This window comes from Pleurodeles waltl, chromosome 7 (genome assembly GCF_031143425.1).
Source record: "Pleurodeles waltl isolate 20211129_DDA chromosome 7, aPleWal1.hap1.20221129, whole genome shotgun sequence".
NCBI lineage: Eukaryota > Metazoa > Chordata > Amphibia > Caudata > Salamandridae > Pleurodeles > Pleurodeles waltl.
The window spans coordinates 785,481,531-785,498,957 of NC_090446.1; the positions used below are offsets into that span (position 1 = coordinate 785,481,531).

The window sequence follows — 17,427 nt, forward strand, 5'->3', positions numbered from 1 at the left end:
AGTTCCCATTCTGGAGAGAATGGAGCGCAAGCTGGGTGGTTAGCAACTCCAAGTGATTGATGCGAGTAGTTTGTTGGACAGTGGTCCATTGACCCTGGACAGTGAGATGACCGTGATGTGCACCCCAAACTGTAAGTGAGGCATCCATTGTGATGCTCTCTAGCAGAACTGGGTTCAGGAAGAGGTTGTTTGTATTCCAAAACTGCAAAGAGCGATGTGTGCGGCCCCACACCAACACTAGATCCTCTAAGAGACCCTCCACCTGAGACCACTGTGCCACTAAGCACTCCAGTAACGGGAGCATGTGGAGCCTGGCCTCAGAGACTATACTAATGCAAGACGTCATCATGCCTAATAGGCACATTACAGTTCTGTTACCTGCTGATCTGCCTGAAAAAGAGGCAGCATATTTAGGAAGGCTGGTACTCCCACTGGGCTGAGAAAATCTTTTCCCACATGCGTATCTACAATAGCCCCAAGGAAGGGCTGTATCTGAGGTATTTGAAGGGGGGATTTGGTCAGATTGGTGGTAAAACCCAGACTTTGCAGAGTGAATTGTGGTGTATGTTAGACAGAGTTGTTGCATTGCACTCTTGATCAGCCAGTCGTTTAGGTAAGGGAATACATGGATGCCGCTCTTCTTGAGAAGAGCAGCCACCATGACCAGATATTTGGTGAAGACCTTTGGTGCAGTGGTAACCCCGAAAGGGCACCCTTTGAATTGATATTGGTGTTCACTTACCACAAATCTCAGATATTTGCGATGTGCTGGGTCGATGAGTTCCAGACAATACCCCTTTGTATGATATCTAAGATCCAGGGTCTGAGGTGATTTCTGACCAGCGGGGTAGAAACCCCTGCAATCTTCACCCGACAGGTGTTTTGTGATCAGGGATGCAAAGGGGCTTTCAGGAGGTAGTTCCTTTCTGCTGTAAACTTACCTCTACCTGTGTTGCTGTTGCCCCGGCATCCACCCCTGTAGTAACTCCATGAGGGGAACTGGTGCTGTCACCCAGTGAAGGTGAAAGAGGATTCTGGAGAAGGTTTCTTAGATGCGCCCCAAAACTGTGACTGCCTAAAGGAACCTCGAATGGGCGGCATTTGAAGGACACCCATAGCTTTTGCCATATATGTGTCTTTATTTTATTGAGCATCTCATTGACCTGAGCGCCAAAAGGATGCTGACCATCGAAAGATACATTTAGTAGATATTACTGTACCTCGGGTTTAAAACAGGAACCCTCAGCCAGGCATGGTGCCTCAAGATAATGCAGGAATTAATGTTGCAAGCGGCTCTATCTGCGGCATCCAAAGCACAGCGAATGTTAGTTTTGGAGATAACCTTCCCCTCTGCCATTAGCTGTTGCCTTTTTTATGGTACTGTTCTGGGAGATGTTCCACCAAGCCCGCCATTTGATCCCAGTGCACACAGTCATATTGGGAGAGCAAGCTGATGGAATTGGCTATTCACCAGGAGTTGCTGACTGTGCTGCCACCCTCTTGCCTGTGGCATCTATCTTCTTGCTCTCCCAATCAGGAGAGGGGTGCATCACTGGTGATCTGGGTGTTTGCATACTTTCTTGTGGTATCTACCACCAGCGAATCAGGGGGTAACTGGCCACAAATGAATGAAGGATCACTACGGAAGCTTTATACTTTTACCTACCTTAGGCCTGATAACTCTTGCCTTGACAGATTCCTTGAAAATCTCCATGGCAAGTTTGCGGATCCCTTTTAGCATGAGGAGTTATTAGAGGGAGCATTGGGTGGAGATGGTTTATACAATGAACTCATCAATCTTCTTGCTGCAACATTGTGGAATGTAGTAGCCCTGTGTGAAACCTCATGATATGCAGTGACATCATCTGGAGAGCAAGACTTAGCAGGGTATGAGTCTGGATCTGTGTCTGCAGGGGGTTCAATATGATAATCACCCCAAGGGTCCAGGCCCTGAGGGACATAAATGGGGTCATAAAGGAAGTCTAGGACTTTCCCTGCCACCCGAGTGTGAGGAACCACAAGGTGAGTGTTGTGGCGACTCTAAAGGCAACACAGAAGGAACAGTAGGCCTTGGTCATGTTTCTTAGGCCTTTTGAAAGGGTTCTGTAGTCTTTTTGTTACGGAATGCAAGGCTCACCGTACAGGAGCTGGGAGACAAACAGATTGCAAACTTTGTATAGGTCAGACTCAGGTACTTGGCATGGCAAGGACAGAATTGAAATGGAGTCCTTTCCTTCATAGGAACATTTTCAACCCAGACGGTGGGAGTCAAGAGGTAAGTAACCAACACAGAGTTGAATGGAATGCGATGGTTGAAAACCAACGAGAAGCAGGATTGTCTTGTAAAAATCATGAGGGGACAGATCCAAGGGCCCAAGAGAACACCACACAATGACAAACCAGAGCTCACACCAACACTTCTGAACCCGACAGCGGAGAGAAAACAACCTAATAGAGCTGATGCCTGTACACAATACCACTAATAGGTGGAGTCACTAGGTCCCGTGGCTCAAAAAGGCTTCCTTGAAGGAAAACAAGCTGTAAATGTCCAACCCGAACACTAGATGGCAGACGTATGCACAGTATGTGTATCCATGGCTACATGGCCGCAAACATATCTACATACAAAGTCAGTGAAACACATAAGTGGCATTGCTCTTCATTTTTTAAGACTTCATGAATTAAGTAATGGATTTCACTTATGATTCATATTTTCCTGATGAATTAAGGACACCGTGGTTATACATTAACAACCCATAGCTTAATTACATGCCAAGAGTTAACTGGAATTAAGTCATTCAAGGAGATGTCCCAGTGGCAAAGGGACACACGTTTTAAGAGTAAGTAGCATTTTCTTTTTTCAGTTAATTTTAAATCTGCTTTCTTCTGTATGTTAACCCTTGCTTTTTAGTTGGCTGTTGTTTATCTGTGACACAACATGCTCTAGGATTGACTAAAAATGTATTCCCATCATATAGCAACCAGTGTAATCATGAATCTGATCTTATGTGACATTTTCCAGTTTCTAAGCAATTATTTTTTCAGCCAGTTTCAGCTTTCTGCAGTATGTTTTTTCATTGTAATGCCGTGTTCACTTTAATTGAGGTAACGGCAATACTGTTGAACATTTTGAGTTTTGTACTGGTTGTTTAATATAAATTCAAGAAACAACAAAATGACAGCAGAAACCATTCAAACACTATGTAGAGCCATGTGCCAACCTGGGTTGACTTGTTACCTATTTCATATGCGCATCTCTTTATCATACTGTACAGTACAATTACAATTCAAGGAGCAATAAAAAAATCTTGGGCACTACCACATCACTTTAACTGTTGCATTCCTAAACCCAGTTTCTACTTTACATTTAAGGGTTTTTATATTTAACCACTATAGCAATGTCAGGACGTTTTTCTTCTGTTTTTTCTGAAGGGAAATTGATGAGGGCAATATGGGACTGAGAGAGAAAATGGAACCAACTCCTATAATAATCAAAACTCAGTTCACTTTCTCCTATGCGCCACACACAAGGACCAAATAATGTTTTTTCAGACCAGGAAGCCAAAAGGTAACATTCTTTCCCCAGCCCGGACCTGCCATATTACTAGGCACTTCCAGGACCGTCAGTGGTTCATTTTCTATTACATGCAAAAGACAGATACTTAAATTATGATTTTTTTGTGTTAGTATACAAGAGGAGGAAAACAAAAATGGAAAAACAACCAAAGTGCTTTGTCAAGGTCTTTACTTTGTTGTACGGTATTTTAACAATTTCATAATGAAATGTAAAATAGCACCATAATAACACAACTAGTCATTTGTGTTACAGGTCCAAATGTCTGCACCTATTATACATGAAACTGTATAAAAGTTCACTGAATGAATCATTGTGCTAGCTTATGATGTTAACTGAATAAGAACACTTGGGCTGTCATATCTTTTCACTCTCGCCTATCTGAACAATAAAAGGTGATGAATGAAACCTTGGATGGAAACGTAATCTGTATGCTCAGCCATCAATATAACACAGCTCTTCATTTGTCAACGTTTTCTAAAGGAGCATTTTTTCCATTAATGCAATTTCGAAGCAAATACGTCTGTACACTTCTTTTAGTTGTAAATTAAGATGTTTAAGGTGATTTTAATGAATGTATATTTAGTTAATTTTAAAAACACGATTGTATACGCAAAAAAACATTTGTCACAATCAGTCTTTTCACCCAGGCGAGGGGGTTTCACAATATATTTTGAACTAAACATCATGAGAAATCTCGATGTGACAAATGTGCTGGTCTATGTTTTTGTAACTGATTAATAAGTTACTGATGTTAGAAGAGTAAACGACACTAAAAAGAAATAAATAACATTAACAGAGCAACATACCAAAAATAAATATGATAATTTAAAAGCTAATGTTTAAAAACAATATTTTGTTAAATATCCTATTTTCAACTAAAGATGCCTTTATAAAGGAACACTACTCAACAATTTTTAGGCTTTCACAGTTAGTTTTCCGGCATGCATAGAAAGAATCCAGAATCCTTTGTGAGAATTATGATTGGGTCAGTGTTTCTTTTTTCAAAATGTACATTTAAGATCAACTTGAGCTGCTGGACTTTTGGCATTTGTCACGATGCAGTTGTTGTCCATTCTGTATTCCCAGGTCTGTACTCCAGTTTGAAGGTATTAGTTAAGCAGTTTTGATTATTTTCTGAAACACAAAGTCTGGAAAACAGACTGAATCTTTATATGTTTAACCGCTTCCATCCATCACATATTCAAATATGTCCAACGCATGATGAGACGTCCCAGTTTCTTCTCTGGTTCGTTGTGGAGGTAGAATTTCACTGCAATGTTCTGCCAAAATAAAAAAAAGTTTAAATTGAAATACTATTCTGCACGGTTTCTAATCTAGTTGTTCCGTTTTACGACAAAACATTTGTTTTCTATCGCCCTTAGCTTGTAGGTATGTATGATTATGCAATTTGTATAGCATGAACCTAGCCAAAAAGCATCAGCGCTTCAACCAATGCATAGCCAGAGTAAAAACTGAGATAATTTACTTGGGGAGCGCGCAATCTGGTGAGAGCAGCTAAGAGACGGTGTTGTATAAGGAGCATGTGTAAGAGAAAGAACAGTGCTAGGAAACTAATGGTCCATCAACACATTCATTAGTTTTAATATAAGCACTATTTTTCAAACCTTGACCTAGTACCATGCTTCTTTGTCACACCTATTGTCAGCTTTTACGGACACTTCCTCCCTTGTAGGCAAAAACTCGAGTGGTAACCATCTCAGCGAAAGAATCACTGAAGAAACCCTGTTGCTGCATTTCTTGGCCGTGCAGGCATTCTTCTTCCTTGCAGAAAGTAAGGTAATTTCTTAGCATGTTCATTATTATTTAATTTTCATAATACTATTCCACCCTTTCCGAACAGGATATCAATATACAACAAAAACAGCAAAATAACAAATCTGTAAATAAAAAATAAAAAAAAGTTTAGAAAAAGAATTTGAAGAACCAAATCTGTCTTTAATGTATGCGTGTATGTATTTATTGATTTATTTATGTGCCAAAAGGCAGCCGAACACTGTACTGGATCAAAGCCAAGCATACAGTAAATGAGTGATAGATGATTGTAGCCAGATTCTGGGAGAAGAAGTGTACTGTTAGTTCATTGTGATATACTGTTTTTAAAAAAGCTGCATCTTCATCTCGTTCCTACATTGGAGCAGCGTTGGTTGGTCCTGATTGAAGACCCTGTGTTAATAGATGGATGGAAAAGGCCTACTGCTTTTTAAAAAATTTAAAAAACATATTAATATTTGGTCTGATGGTGTCACAGCCGTGGGATACTGAGAGCCACCTGTGATGGTGGGCTTGCCTGGCAGATAAATTAAGGGTGATTGTTGTGATGACTTTGTAAAACGTACATCTAGTTTTGAAAATGGTGCAGGCTGGCAAAGGGTGCAAACTGAGCTCCATCAGGATGGGGATGTTGTGGTCATATTTCTTCAGCAATGGACGACATGTGCTGCAGCGTGTAGAATGCCCTTATCGGGCGTCAATGAGGAGGCTGGGAAGCTATGTAACACGGTGTAGGCACATTGCAGATGTGTGAGTAAAGGAGGATGAACAACAGTTCTGAAGTTGCTTTTTGGAAGAGGCAGTTTTTTTTTTTTTTTCTTTTTTAAGAAGAGATAGCCAATGCTAGGTTGTCTGTTTTTTTGACAATGTGTTCTCTGATGGTGAGGTTGGTGTATATAGTGAACAGAGTGTTTTGGCATTTGGTGAAAGTTGAGTTTTGAAGCCACCTAGGTTCATATTATTGAGCCGGGTTTATACCATTTTTTGCTTGTTGTTCTTGGCAAACAACAACAGCTCTGTCTCGTTGGAGTTGTGCTTCTGGTAGGCAAGTGACATTCAAGTCTGGACGAGGTGCATAGTGTTTGAGGCATTAGATGTCTAGAATGGAGAAGACTTTTAAGTAGAGTTGAGTATTGCAAATTGGTGCAGTCTGATGCTGCTGTTCGTGAGTACAGCCTCAAAGGCCTCAATGCAGAGGCTAAAGAAGAAAAGGGACAGTATGGAATCCTGGGAGACTTCAAAGGTGATAGGGCTCTTTTGCAACCTGGAGCGGTCCATGGGAGCAAACTGATGTCAGCTGGAAATGTAGGAAGAGAACCAGTGAAGGGCACAACCTATGATTCCTCTTCAAGGCCTCAGGCTGAGGATAAGGGTGGGTTTGTCGACTATATGAAATACAGCTGAGATCTCAGGAGGACATCGTAATTTGTGGTCTGGATAGTATTGTGTTTGATGTATAATGTAGTTGTCCCTGTGCTGCAGCGTGAGTTGAAACCAGATTAGAGGTTGTACAGGAGACGGTTGGCACTAATGTCATCTTGGAGTTGGGCCAAGATTGCTTTTTCAAAGATCTTGCAGAAGCAGGGCAGGTGAATGACTGGTCGGTAATTGGCAATGTTATTATGTTTCTTCAGGAGGACCTGGCTGGACTTTAAGCTTCCTGGAAGATGCCTTGAGCAACACAAGTTATGACAATAGTGAGTAAGGCTGAGAGTGCTTCCCTGGGGAGGGCTTTGACTAAGGACAAGGGTAAGACAAGTAGCTTTGAGGAAGTGAAAGGCGCTAGCCAGATCTGGGAAAGATAGTGCTTTGAAGGATGACCATTGTGGGATTCTAAAAGAAGGGTAGGTTGTAAAAGGAGACACAAGCCTGGACTTGTCAGTGTACTGTCTGATGTTCTGCATTTTCTCTCTGATTAAGGTTGATGGCACCCACTTGTCAGTGGACTGAGGGATAGGAGGGTCAAGCTGGTGGTTGAGCGTTGTTTCTATTGGTAGATTTGTTGATGTTGGTACAGTACTTTGCTTTAGATAATGTGATAAGCTGTCTATGAGTTGCACAGAGGGACTTTAATATCAAATCAACAGAAGTTTATATTTCCTTCCATTTTCTTTCCTATATGCGCATGGAGCATTTACTGTCAGCGAGGTCGTTAGAATATCATATGTTGAAGGTTTTGACATGCACTAGCTTGTTTTGGTTGGTGCATGGATGTTATCATAACTTGTCCCAAAAAAGTGTTAAATAGCTTAGAAGGGTGCTAGCATCTGGCATGGAGTTGGTAGGGAAAGAGATGAGTTCACGCATTAGGTTGTCGAAGAAGGATTTCAAGGCTTGGTCTTCTCTTCTGGGTTGACTTGTTTGTTGGTAGGACACTGAGGAGGGAGACAGGGATGGCAATGTGGTTGGTAGGGGTGGTTTGCACTGGATGGTTGGTGATGTTGAGAAGACCAGGTTGAGCACGTGGCCTCTGGAGTGTCTTGGCTGGATGATGTGCTGTACCACATTGAGGGTGCCTATAAGGTTGAGGATGAGGTCTCTTGTTTTATTTTGAGCTTGTGTTGTCTGAGAGGTTGAAGTCATTCACGGGGAGGAGCATTTCAGACTCTGGGGGCTGCAAGAAGATCTAAAAATTAATCAGTGAAGTACTTGTTCTACCATGGAGGCCAGTTAATGAGGTGGAATGTGGTGGTCTGGTTTGAAGAGAGTGGGAAGTGGCATGTCAGAAGCTCCATGGAGTGTTGCTTACTTATGGTGCGGGACAAGGATTTATGAATAACAGAGCCACCTTTCAACTTTGTAGCTAAGGTAAATCATCTGATTTATGCCTCAACTTAATTCTAAATCTCAGGTACCATTTCTTCCCAAAGGAACATTGCTTCCTTTGTGAACAAATAGGTTGTGCGGTCGGCAGGACGATTAGATCCCTGACATGTTGGTAGCAATAGATTAACCAGGGCTCCTACAGAATTGTGCTACAGAATTTGAGTAATGGTAAAAAAATGTTTACTATTAAAATAATTTCTCATCCATTATATAAGGAGCCCAACATGACATACTTCTATGAATGCCCCCCCTTTCAAATCTCAAAGAGAGAGCAGCTATGATGTTGCAAATGTCTGCCACCTGAAATAATGCTACCAAACTTCAAAGTTTGTAGCCTTGCAGTTAATATTAAACATTATACACTGACCCACAGATACATCAGCTGGAACAGAGATAACACAGGAAGATCACTGATTAGTGCATTCACGCTACAGGTTTTCACGTTTCACCTATACATCTGGTATGAACACTAGGTAGCTTCTGATTTAAATTAGTTTTTTTCAATATTTTCATGAAGGTTTAAATTAGTCACACAATTATAAATGAAATAAGTAGAATCATAAAAAAGAGCTTCCCTCTTGCCTAATTTCATCCTGAGGTGAAGAAGCAGCTGATATCCTGATAAAAAAGTAGCAATATAGGCCCTCCCCAACCCAAACCACAAATACACATAATTAAGATGCTCTACTCATTTTCACCCCATCTGCATTGTATTCCCAATTCAAACCAACATTCATCATATACAGCTCATTCTCCGATTTAAGCAGAAGGTATGGGAATCATACTATCTTAGCAATAATGAAACAACAAATCACCATAGACAAAAATAACTCCTCCAACTTATCTGGTTAAATAATTGTCAGAGATTTAACTTTTGCCAACTCAGCATTTAGGTATCCTGAACTGTCACAGGCATTGACTCATAGGTGCATATAAGAAGAGCTTTATGAAACCCTGGGTGTTTGATCACCTTCATCATGTCCACCAAAGCCTCCACATGGAGCATAGCCTCTTTAAAGAAGCATACTTCAAAAACAGGTTAAATTAATTCACCTGTGGGTGGACCTTGTGCAATGCGTTGATTTTTCAAGTGTGTAAAATTCTATTATAAGGTTTACTTATTGTCGGTCATACTTTTATGTCATAATTTTAGTAAGATTGAAATAATATAGTCTAAATATAGATATTCTCGATGTGACACTCACTAGAGGGAAGGGGAAATGCAGCAGAACTGGTTTATTTCTGCCAGTTATCCAGAGAACAGAAATTAAGATTTTTCAATGTTTCCTTTCCACTAAAGAAGTCAAAAATTTACTTTACAACTGAACTAGGACATCTGCTGGGGGACAAATGTACATCATGTTTTCAGATGCAGAGTGAGTGCAATGGTGAAGAGCAGTATCAATGTCCTCTAAGTCCTCACTTTAGCAAACACAGTACACAAACGGAGGTAAACCTAAGAAAACCAGATGGAGAAGTTTACACTTTAAGTGCTTCAGTCTCTATTAATGAACTACAACCTAACTCTGTTATTGCTATGTATGTCTGTCATAAATAGTCTTTTCGGGAGTGATCGAGTACAGCTCAGTGAAGCAAGATGTAAAAACCTAAAGAATCATGTCAAGTCTCCTAAGCGTTTCGCCTCTGAAATTGTGCACCTGAAATGTGATGTTGTTTGCACTCTTCCTTGACCAACAGCTAAAACAGTTCCAGCTTGAACTCTAGTTTAATAATGAAGTGAACTGTACTTGAACTTTACAGCCGGCATGATGTCACTTCCATACTAGGCTTTCATCCTAACAAGTTCCTGATAGATAAACCTATGGTTCTTCACTTCTTCTGCTAATGTATATACAATGTATATGCCTCGTTCACAGGTGATTCTTTGTTCCCTTTCTCCTTTAAATCATGCCCAAGATATTTAGTAAAACAGAAGAATCAGCCTAGTTTACACACATCTGCCTTGAATTGGGATGCTATTGCCACCAAACATTAATGGCATTACCAGTGGAGAAACACTTCACATACTTCTAGTAAATTGCTTACAAACTGATGAATGTCTAGTAAATTGGTGGGGAGGTAATACAACCATTGGTTTGATTGTTGCTGCTGCCTTAGTCCTCACCTTGTATACTGTGTTGAAAACTACATGGCAGATGTTATGATGTTGGCATGTTTTTGATCTGATGTCTTATGCATCTGATAAGGTGTAAGTTCATCTTGATGCTTGCATTTGGAACATGAGTTTCTATAATGATGGACTCCATGTCCCATTAGGGTCACTAGCGAAAGACAGCAATGCAGCATCCTAAACTACCTGGGAAAAGGTAGAAAGAATGATTACATTTCCATTAACTAATCAATTTCCAATTCTCTGCAAACTAAGCAAAGATATACAACCATTGTGTATTTAATTTACTCTCATAGATGAACTACAAATGATCCATCCATACATGTGTCACTGGCCCCTGCTCTCATCACAATTTCTCCCCCTCACCTTGAATCAAACATCTATCCTTTCTTACACTCAAAAACCCATCAGTTGTCCTCAATGTATCTCCACTCCATCTCCGACCCAGCTTTCCTACACAACCATTACACTCAGTGCACCACCTCTCTGAATAATCACTCCTATAGGCTAAATTTCCTCTTGCCTGTGCCTCATAATATCCCGCTAGCCACCTACAACTATTGTCCCTCTGTTATTCTATTGTTCCACATGGGCCTCTTACCCATTATTCTTTGCCTCGTTCTCTGTGGAAATTCCTTCAAATGCTCATTTTTCCACTCCTCCCCTCTCAAACTCACTCATCCATTTATGACATGACAACCACACTCTCCTTCTACAATCCTCCACAAGTCTATACTCCCTCCTCTGAAAACTGTTCATCCCATCCCGTCACAACATTTTGTGAAGATTTGTCCTTGCACACTAACAACCCCAAACCTAGAACCTTGCAATCTGTAGATGAGGCACCAGATCCAAGGCTCCAGAGTGTGTGATGCCTCAGCAGTGCGCCCCAAATAAACCTAAAATAAATTACACCAAAACTAAAGAATAGTCTGCAAGAACTGAAAGCAACTTAAACTATCAAACCTCTTGCTAAAGAAAGAAAGTTCAAGTAGCTTGGGATTTCGATTTTCCAAATTTTGGAACCAAACTTTAAGCAGTTTAACAAACGCATAGTCTTCAACAAAAAACATACTCAGGTTTGCAGCCCAAGTGTGTTCACCCACATAGAGAAAACCTTTCAAACTTAATTGTGAGGCATAGAATGATATGGGAACAGAAAACTGGACAAACTCAAATCTTGCTAACAAATTAAAGATACTTTAAAGGCATTTTTGCAATCTGGCCATACCCTTTTCCAAAATGCACTTTTACAAGACAATTAGAATTTTTTATTTTTCATAACAAACTTGGATGAAGATTAAGCCAGCTGCAATTGCTTATGCCAGGAAAATAATTAAGCCTTTATGTCAAATTCTAATTGACGAAGTGTAAAATGGCAATTTTAGGGCCCACAACTGGCCCTTGTTGAAAAGTGAGCTAACCAAATTAACCATCACATAGAAGAACAAGCTCCTTACCTTTGGTAAATCTCTTTCTGGTGGTTACTCCATCTAGCTTAAGATTCCTAAACTTTAGAAAAAACCCAGGTGCCAGACTGGGTCTGGAAGATTTTAACAGCATTGCTCTCACACACCAGCTGGTGGTGACGTGCTGCTCCGAATAGACCTTGCTACACCCCTGGCATGACAATAAAACTACATTTAAGTTCCACCTCTGTGTGCTGACGTCAATTTTGTTCTTGACTCAGTCCACACCCTTGGATGCGGAGCACACAATCAGAGTTACCAGTATGCATATATGTAACTTGGGATCTTTCTAGGTGAAATAAGACCATGCAACGTGGTGACTCTTCTATATGATAGAAGATACCATTCCACAGAAGTGTAGATGTGAGGAATCTGCAGTTAGATAGTGTATCTACCGGAAAGATTGTTGCCAAAGGTAAGTAACTTGTTCTTCTGATGGGTATTTCTGACCGCAGATTCCTCATCTTTAGGACAGATACCAAAGCACTACTTACCAAGGTGGTGGGTCTGTGGAATGGCTCAGGCCAAAACACCAGGCAGGGGAAATGGCCATCCCATCTAACCTGGCAGTCAAGGCAGTAGTGCTTCGTGAACACATGTACTGATGCCCATGTTGTAGTCTGACAGATGTCAAAGACAGGAACTAGGCATGCCGCTGCAGTGGAAGCAGCTTTGGGCCCGGTGGAAAGAGCACTCAGTACTTCTGAAAGCTGCTTTCTTGGTCAAGCATAGAGGGTCTAAGGCAGAGGACTGTCCACCTTGACAAGGTCCTTGTCTGTAGTAACTTTTCCCTGCTTTGCCCCAGAGAATCCCACAAAGAGCTGGTCATGCACCAGAGGGTCTTTGGGGTGAAAAATGCGAAAGATTAAAGCTCTTCTGGGATCCAGTGACGGAATCTCTTCTTCTCTTTCAAGCGGTGAGGCAGAGCAAATGACGCTGGGAGAGTGATGAATTGCCCAATGTCAAAGGCACTCATGACTTTTGGCAAAAACTGGCTCTGGTCCATCGATTGGAAGAAAGTGGTGTAAGGCGGCTTGACCCTCAGATCTTGGTGTTCGCTCACATGGCGAGCTGATGTTACAGCAACTGAGAACAAGGTCTTCGGAGATAGGAGACCTAGTGGCCACCAAATTAGAACCTACTGTGGCATCACAAAGCATTTTGTAGAAAACAAATGAGTCAAAATCTTTAGAATCCTCATTACAACAGGGGATTTGAACAACAGGGGATATGAACAAGGAAGGGTGGCTTAGTAAACGTAAAAAACAGATATAGATGCCTTTTACTTTGTCCAAAACATGTACTCGATGGACCAGAGATAAAACAAACAAAAAGGAATCCAATAATATTGCCTGTAACTGGAGCGTATTGTGAGCATCACACTAGGCTACAAACGTGTCCCAGGCCTAGTGTAGACCGACTTTATAGGAGGATGCCTGGCAACCAGGATGACATCCACAACTTCTAAAAAGAACATCAAATGAAGACAACTGCTGCCGCTCAATCAACATTCACAGAGGTGCAGATTGTTGTAGGTTCAGGTGAAGACCCTGCCCTGCTTATGTGGCAGGAGATCCTCTTGCCCGTGAGTTCCAGATAACACACTCTACTTGCCCAGTAGGGAGCCACTAGAAAAACTTACAAAAAGGCTTACAGGAGTGCCTTGCTGCACTCAATCGGCAATGCGTCTCTGAGAGACAGCTTTCATGCAAACTCCAGTATTCAAAGGTTTTGACATTTCATGGTCTCAGCAGTGGCAAAAAGATTTATCCAGCGTTCTCCTCATTACTGGAAAATACGCTGTGCCACTGGGTGTAATCACCACTTGTGATCAGCCAGAGGCTGCTGGCTGAGTTTGTCCACCCTTGCATTCAAAGACCTTGCCAAATGGATCACAACCAAGAAATGCACTGACGCTCCAGCCAGCTCCAGAGACCAAGTGCCTCCTGGCACAAGACAAAGGACCATACCTCGCCCTCCTTGCTGCAGTGCTACATGGCAGGGTGTTGTCCATGAAAACCTTAATCTACAACCTACCAGCTTCCCTTTGCTAGATTGATAATAAGGTTTTCAATTCCAGGCAAATGACCCGCAACTCCAACAGGTTGATGCGTAGAAGGGTCTTCGCCAGGGACCAGTGTCCTCTGAGCTCCACCTCTCCCAGATCACCTCCCGATCCCCATAGTGCTGCTTCAGTCATCACCATCAGCCCTGGTTTGGGGCTGGGTGAGGGGTCTGCTGCTGATCCAACTGATCCTGAGCCACCACTGCTGTCTTCTGCAGTCTCCTTCGAAACCTGGAAATCCAACAGGTTCTCCTTGTGCTGGGCCCACTGAGACTTCAGTTTCAACTGCAGAGCCAGCATATGCTACCTGGCATAGTCAATGAGCAAGATGTAGGATGTCAATAGGTCCAGAAACCTCGGACCCACTTTCATAGAGACACAGGGCTGAAGCTGAAACATGAGGATAATAGCCCAAATGTCTTGGACTTCTTGTGATGTAGAGAAGGACCATAACTGCACAATACTGAGGATGGCTTCAATAAAAGGGAGCCTCTGCAAAGGAATCAAGTGTAGCTTTGGCATGTTGATAGTGAACCCCAGTGATGTCAGGAGGTTTTTTGTTATCTGGAGGTGGTCCACGGCTGACCTGCGAGCCTGCCTTCAACAGCCAGTTATGGGGTGGGGGAACACTGGAATCCTCAGCCTTCATAAATGTGATGTAACCACCACCATCACTTTCATGAATACCTGAAGGGCACTGGTGAGCCTTAAGGGGAACAAGGCAAATTGAAAATGCTCCTGCCCACTTTGACCTTCAAGTGGCATCTGTGGGAGTGCAGGATGGGTACACAATAGTAGGCATCTCGCAGATCCAAAGCCACCATCCAGCTCCTAGAGCCAGGGAAGAGAGAACCATGGCCAGCACAAGCATCTTAAAATTGTCATTCCATGTTCAGAAGGTGGAGATCTAAAGTGGGACAGAACCCTTCATCCTTCATCAGCATGAAGAAATAGTAGGATTAACCACCAGTCTCTATTTCTGGGGTCCAAACCCTCTTTATGTCTCCTTTGGCCACAGTGCCTGTACATCTTGGAGCAAGATGGATGGGTGTTTTTCTGAAAGATGATCTGATGTGGGCAGGAAGTGCTATTCATCTAAAAGAAATGTTAGGGCAAAGCCTCTATGACCGATCTGAAGGACCGACCAAGTGTTATCTTTTGCCATCCTTGAAGGAAATGTCTCATTCTACCTCCCACAGAGAAGTTGTGTGCCACTAAGGGCAAACTAAAGCGGCTTGGAAGCTGTTGCCGCAGGGGACTGGGAAGTGTGCTCACACCGAAGGCTTGGGCATTGTTTGCTAGATTCCTGAAAGGACTGTAGTGCTTGCTGGGGTGCGGTGGGCCTTAGCATTGCTGGTACACCAACCCCCTGGAGTAGCCTCAAAATAGAAAAACTGTTGAGTACACGGTCTTGTCAGGATGGAAGGACCTAAGCAATGCACCATGACCGTCATTCTTTGAAGCGTTTCAACACTAAATCGCCCTTCTCACCAAACAGGTCAGATCCATCAAAAGGCATGTCCATTAAAGTGGCTTTCACATCACTTGAAAAGCCAGTGGATCTCATACAAGCGTGCCTCTGAAGCACAAAGCTGTTACCAACTGTTCTGCCTATAAAGTCAGTACTGTCCAGGAGAATGATATACTTAGCAACAACATCACCATACTGAATGATTTGAATCCGGATCGCCCTAAAATTCTTCGGAGACTGCTGGCATGTTCTCACCAACCATGTCTCATAAAGCATGCAGGTATCTCTCCAGCAAACAGCTAGCATTAGCTGTTAGAGATCTAGACTGGCCAAGAAAAACATTTGCTTCCCGAATGCCTTGATTTATTGTGACTCTCTACCTCTGAGAGTCATAGGGAATGAGTTGAAGTCCACCCCATTAATGGAATCCTGAACCACCAAACTTTCTGTTACACGGGGGCTGTGTCAAAAAGTCAGTAACCTAGCACGGACCTGTAATGCCTTGTAACCCCTGCCTGTTCACTGGTGTCCATGAACAAGGCTGAGCCCTGCTGCCAATAAGACTGTTAATCATGGGGCTTCATTAAATGCATAAAGGGTTTGCATAAACTTTGCCCAGGTAGCAATACGTCTGTCAGTACATTCGTTTTGGCTTTGGTAGGTGGCAGTTGTAAATACAGTATATCTGCTGCCCATCTCATTACCCCAGCACAAGAGGCACTCTCATTGGTTGATGGAACAGGGGCAGAACACAACCCATTGTCCTGGGAGGTGTCCAACCCACTGGACTTATGCAAGTCTATATGTATAAAATATCATTATCATAATGAGGGGGGGAAAATCCAGTTAATCTCCATGGTCATCTCCAAAGGCTGGTTGACTGAGTCAGAACTGAAAAGTTGGGATGTGGCTCTGTGGCAAAGCCTTGGTACAGTCAGTATCTTACTGGATTGGGGCATGGTGCTTGGTATGACTTTGGGATGTTACTGCAGTCGGGCAGCGATGAAGTCACTTGAAGTTGGGATAATATCTTCTTCCTACACTAGTGGCTACAGAACTGGTGTTGATATCAAAGTACTGACTGGTATAGATTGTGGTCTGGATTGGAAGTCAGCTCTGATCTCAAAGAGGAACCGGAGGCGGTGTTAGGAGGCACAGATAGCACCGAGGGTGGACCAGTCAGCGGTAACCCGAATAGAGCCCTCTTCATATCGTTGGGGTCCAAAGTTGAGCCAGAGGGAGCTGGAACAGTCCCAAATAATCAAAAGATGGCCTCTCTAAAGCCCTCAGTCTGTTTTGATGTCACCAATGGGTGCTTGTATTGTGGTGAAGAGAACTTTGGCTTGGAGTCAAAAAGAACTTTTGGGGTGGGTTTGTTCTCCAGCACCAGCAGTTTTGGGGCTGACTTCAATGTCAGAGAGACTAGTGTTGATTTAGATTCTGTATTGGAAGTCAGTTCAAGTGCCAGAGGAGACCCAGAGGCACAGCCAGGAGGCACAGACTGCACAGAGGGTGGACTGACCTGCCTGCAGTAACCTGAATGGAGGCCTCTGCGGATCCTTGGGGACCTGGAGGGGTGCCAGAGGGAGCAGGAAGAGTTTTAAAGATGCATAACATCTTCTCTTTAAATGCCTCAATCTGTTGCGACAATGCCGGTGGCCCTAGAATCTCAGGGATTATAAGGATCAGCTGCAGAATATGCTCCTGGGTAGGGGACCCAGAACACGACTGAGCGGCACCCTGACATCCATGAGACACTCTCTCTGGCTGACAGTGGAGCGATCGGGACAAATCCCATTTAACTTACTTGTGTTTCTGCTTTAACTTACAGGAAGACCTGTGCCAAACGACTGAGAGCGGGAACCGGTCTGTGCCCTCCACTTTAAGCGTGAGCATGACTTCTGTGACTTCTTCCCGTGTTTGGCGACTTAGAGCTTCACTTCATGTTCTTGAATTGCCTTTGGGTTCACAAGGGCACACTCCCTGTAGGACTTGTAGTTGTGCCCCTCGCCCAGAACCAGAAGCACGCCTCATGGGGGTCTGTCACAGACATTTGTTTGCCACAGCCCATGCAAGGCCTAACACCTGTAGGTTTTG

The 17,427-nt window shown here is 42.8% G+C and overlaps 1 protein-coding gene across 1 annotated transcript in view; it reads right to left on the minus strand.

The window, feature by feature from the left end:
* Positions 1–3,728: 3,728 nt before the first annotated feature.
* The window catches only part of HBEGF (heparin binding EGF like growth factor), a 57,400-nt gene continuing 43,701 nt past the window's right edge, over positions 3,729–17,427 (minus strand). The window contains exon 6 of the mRNA XM_069199310.1: positions 3,729–4,857. The gene's annotated coding sequence lies outside the window, so the exon portion shown is untranslated. The remainder of the gene's footprint in view (positions 4,858–17,427) is intronic.